Raw genomic sequence first — 5,094 nt, 5'->3', positions numbered from 1 at the left:
TATCTCTTCTCTTTTGTTGTTATCATTAATTACATCTTTATATTTCATATGTGCATAACATAATTTTATCCTTGCTTATATGTATTTTTTATTAAAAAACATGATAGAAAAATTATTTAGAATTATCAAGCATGAATACCTTATTACTAGCCCTTACACTTGTCCATATATTTCCCTTTATTAGGGATCTTCTGTTTTATGTATTTGTTGTTTATGTATAGCTTTGAATTAATTTCTAGTGTCTTTTCCCTTCCACCTACAGAACTCCCATTAGTATTTTTTGTGGGGCCAGAATGGTGGATATGAACTCTCTCGGTTTCTGTTTCTCTGGGAAGGTTTAAATTTCACCCTAATTCTTTTTTTTTTTTGAACTTTTTTTTGTTGTTGTTGTGATTTGTGTGAAAGTTTACAGAGTAAATTCACTTTCCGTACAGCAGCTCACATACACTTTGTTTCATGACATGGACTACAATTTACCACAGTGTAACCACTCCCCTCCCACTTCCTCCCCATAGTTACCTCTTCCCTGTGTCTTTCCCTCCTTGTACTTCTGCCTGCTGAGCTGTCTCCCTGTGCATACACAGCCCTTCTATTCTCCCGTGGTTGTTCTCTCCAAGGAATGTATCTAGCTAATATAAATGTTCAGCTGATTTGCCTGTCTTTTGTTTGGCTGGAAGCTGCAGGAGTGGATTTAATTCCAGACCTGAAGGGCAGCTAAGGGCCATAGTCTCAGTGGTTCTATCAGGCTCCCTGAGACCAGCAAACCTGGTCCCCCCCCCCTTTTTTTTTTTTTAATGATTTTGAGTTTTGTTCCACAGTATTCTCCCACTCTACCCAGGATCTCCTATATAGATCCCCCTCTGAGTGGTTGACAGTGGTAGCTGGGCACCATCTAGTTTTTCTGATCTCATAGTCATATAGGCTGAGGATCGCATGGTGTACCAGTCTCTTGGAGTAATTGTTTCCATGAATCTTTGTTTTTCTTTATTCTTTGCTCTGGATGAGGAGAGATCTATTGTTGCATCTAGATGGCCACTTGCAAGTTTTTAAGATCCCAGTTGCTACTCACCAAAGTAGGATGTGGAACACTGTTTTGTGTAGTATGCTATGCCAATTGAGCTTGATGTCTCCTGTGACTATGGTCCCAAGCCCACAGGTTCAACAACTCACTCCCTCTGGGTAGTTGACTGTGACCACGAAGTAACTATGAACTTGTCCGTTGTCAGCTCTACTATACAGCTGGAAATTCTTACAGAACATAGCAATATACTTGTAGAAAAATTGTCTGCCAACCCTATACATGGTCTTGGGCACACTCCTCCCTGCATAGACATACCTAACAATTCAGTCTGTCTACCCATCTATCCACCAGTGTATCCATGTTTGTTTTCACTGACAACGCAGTACTGTATGTGCAAAAGGGTGCATCTTTGTTGTCTATACCTCCACTTTGCCTCTCTATATCTTCCTCTTTCTCAGTGCCACTGTGCTGATCACTCATGTGTGGTACATTGCCCTTCTCTTCACCCAAATCAATACTTGTCTACATATTTAACAGTGTTCCCTCCCCTCCTCTCCCACTCCTAGTAACCAACAAAGAAAATTTCCTTCCATATATAAAACTTTCCTTGACGTTTTACAATAATGGACTAATACAATATTTGTCCTTCTGTGATTGCCTTATTTAATTTCATCCTAATTCTTGAAGGATAGTTTTGCTTGGTTTAGTATTCTTTGTTGACATTTTCTTTTCTTTCAGCACTTTAAATAATAGCATTTCATTGCCTCTGGCCTCCAAAATTTCTGAGGAAAAATTGGCACTTAATTTTATATTGAGGATCTTCTGTATGAGACCTTTTGCTTTTCTGTTACAGCTTTCAGGATTCTCTCTTTACCTTTAATTTTAACCATGATGTAGGAGCTCTGGTAGCACAGTGCCTAAGGCATCTAACTGCTAACCAGAAGGTTGGTGGTTCAAACCTACCAGCCACTCTGCAGAAGGAAGACTAGGCAATCTACGTCCATAAAGATTTACCACCTCAGAAACCCTATGGGGGTCTCTGTGAGTTGGAATTGCCTTGATGGCAGTGGTTTTTGTTTTGGTTTAACTGTGATGTGTCTTGGTGTAGCTCTCTTTGAGTTTATCCTGCTTGGGTTTCTTCAAGCTTCTTGGATTTGTAGATTCATGTTTTTTCTTAGATTGGGGAAATTTTCTGTCATTATTTCTTTAAATATTGTTTCTGTCTCTTTTTCATCTCCTTCTAGAATTCCCATACTATGTACATTGGTCTCTTGCTGCCCCATAATTACATTAAACTGTGCTCAACCTTCTTGGGCCTTTGTTCTTGTTGCTCTTCAGTGCTTGTAATTTCAACTATCTTATCCTTTAATTTGAATTTCCTTTTTCTGCTTGATTAAATCTACTGGTAAATCCTTACATTTTTCTCTTTTCAGTTATTGTCCCTTTCAGTTGCAATGTCTCTTTTTTTCAGATCCTCATTTGTTCTTGCATAATTTTCTTATTTGTTTTATCTCTTTGTCTATGTTTTACTTTAATTAGGTTTAATATTGTTATATAAAATTTTTCCAGTTTTTCCATTAGTTAGTAATTCTTAGGTGTGCTTTTACTCCCTTTGCCATGCTCATTTTGGTAGGCTATTGTTTGTTCTTTGTGTGTCTTGTGATTTTTTTGTTGGGGCACTGGAAATTTTGAGGGTGTTAACTTTCTCAATTTTTCCTAGTATTTGGTGCTTTTTGCCCACACTGCTTTCTGTAAGAAACTCTTAGGTGGGCAGAGCCTTTAGCCTTTGCTTACCATTTCCTCTTCTGCTCTGTGATAGCTCCTTCTTCCTCCCTGGTTTAATTGGGATTTGAATGTTCCAGATCTCCTTTTTCATCTTTCACTATCTTCCAAACACTCTAGAGAACACTCTGTGGTGCATCTGTCCACCAACAGGCACCACCACTCAGGCGAGGTATCATTCATGTACTAAGCAATTTGTCCACCAGGAAGCACAGTCACGTTCCTTTGGTTATTATTCCCTTTCTTTCTATGTTTCTACAATTATGTTTTTAGTTGGAAAACCCATGCCCAGTAAGCCCCAGTTAGGGCTAGCTGTCACCCTCTGGTTTTTCCTATAGTTTCCTTCCCTGCTCTTTGGGGGTTGTGTATATCTGAGCTAACTAACATTCAGGGAGAGCATAGGCAGACTTCCTCCACTGCAGGAGGAGAAGGGTCTGGCACTCCCCAGAAGAACCTCTGAGACATAGTCTTGTTGGTTTCCGAGTCCAGGGACTCTGTGGTGGTTAGGGGAGCATTCTCCACCTAGGGGACCCACATCTTAACTCTACTGTAGGGAACCTTCTGTAGGAGTTTGTATCAGTTCAGCAGCCAACAGTTACCTACTGGGGGAGTGATAGTCACACTCCGAATGGATCCCCAGGGAGATCTGCCTTGTTGCTATTAGAGCCCACTCTGTTTGGGTAGCCTCCACTCAAGATCCCTGCTTCCTAGTACACAGCAGCCTCAGTCAGCAGTCCTCAATTTTAAAGGTGTAGCAGACAGATCCAAACTGATCTCCAAGGAGGTCTGTCCTGTTGGTTTCAAAGGCCTGAGCTATGGGGGACAGAAGGAGTCAAGTAGAGTGTTGGCTATGAGAGCAGACTCCACTACACAGGCCCCTTGTAGCTATTTGCAGCAACCTTGTAGACAGTGTCCGGGGTGGGGAGGTGCTGGTATACTCCAAATGGACCCCAAGGGAGGTCTGCCTTGTTGATTTTATGGCAGAAGATTGGGGTCCTGTGTCTATGTATTGGCAAGGTCTGTGTTAGTTAGTGAAGAAGGCTCTTTTTCTGGGGTCACTATCCCAGTTCATAGCAGCTGGTGCCCTATGTAGCTTGTGGAGGGGCAGGGATGGTAAGAGAAGTGATTTTTATACCATTTGTAACTTCTTGTTAATTTATTTATTCTTGCCTGTCTGTAGTTCCCCACTGCTTTCCTCTGCTTCCTGATTCAGAGGTCCTTAAAGCCAAGCACTGTTTCCTTAGGTTTGTGGGAGAGGGTCAGAATGATGGGTTGTTTATACCACCATCTTCCCAGAATTCCTCCATGTACATATATTTTTAAAACAAGGTGGAATCTGAGTAATGCTGTTATTGATATATAATATACAGATGGGGGAAGGAGCCCTGGAGGCACAACATTTAAGCACTCTGCTGCTAATAGAAAGGTCTGTGGTTTGAACCCACCCAGCGGCTCTGCAGGAGAAAGACCTGGTGATCTGCTCACACAAAGTTTTCTGCCTAGAAAACCCCATGTGGCAGTTCTCCCTTGTCACATGGTGTCACTATGAGTTGAAAATCAACTCATTGGTACCCAACAATAACAACAACATGCAGATGAGGATATGGTAGCCAGAGGTCAAAGAAGGGTGAGAGGGAAAATGGTTGGGATAGTTATGAAAGAGCTACCAAAATGTTCAGGCATGTGTACATTTACTGCTCAGGGTATGCATGTAATGTTGATTCCATAAATGCCAGAGTATAACTACTAGGGAAAATGTGGTACTAAACTAGACTAAAAACCAAAACCAAAAAAACCCTTAAAGATTTTTTTTTTCACATTACTAAAAAATTACACAGAATAGTAAAAGTTCTCTCTACTTTGTGATTGGATAGATGATAGAAATACCTAGAATGGCAGAAAACTGGGTGGGTGTATTTAAATGTTCATTTAGAAAGCAATTTCCTGTTGTTAGGGATGTGCTTGACAAAGCTTAAAATTTAAGTGCTTTCCAGAAAGTCTCAGAGATGAGGGTCTCTGTGGCTAGGATCCATGGCATGCAGAAACTTCTGCCTGAGTCTTTCCCTTCAGCCAACAGGCAGCTTTTTTCTTTCTTTCTTTTTTTTTTTTTGCTATTCATATATTCTTTTTTTTTTATTAGGATTTGGGTGAAGATTTACAGAGTAAATTCACTTTTCATACAGCAGTTCACATATATTTTGTCTCATGTCATTGACCAAAATTTACAATGCAGCAGCTCCCCTCCCACTTCCTCCCCATAGTTACCTCCTCCCAGTGTCCATCCCTTCATA

At 40.7% G+C, this 5,094-nt stretch overlaps 1 protein-coding gene across 1 annotated transcript in view; it reads left to right on the top strand.

Moving 5' to 3' along the window:
- GIPC2 (GIPC PDZ domain containing family member 2) overlaps nt 1–5,094 on the top strand; it is a 208,385-nt gene that overhangs the window by 24,811 nt on the left and 178,480 nt on the right. The gene's annotated exons all lie outside the window — the stretch shown is intronic.

This window comes from Orycteropus afer, unplaced genomic scaffold, assembly GCF_000298275.1.
Source record: "Orycteropus afer afer isolate SDZICR_OR568_19922 unplaced genomic scaffold, OryAfe1.0 scaffold00164, whole genome shotgun sequence".
Classification (NCBI taxonomy): domain Eukaryota; kingdom Metazoa; phylum Chordata; class Mammalia; order Tubulidentata; family Orycteropodidae; genus Orycteropus; species Orycteropus afer.
Note: the sequence above shows the minus strand (reverse complement) of the source record. Positions and strands in the feature narration are given on the sequence as shown.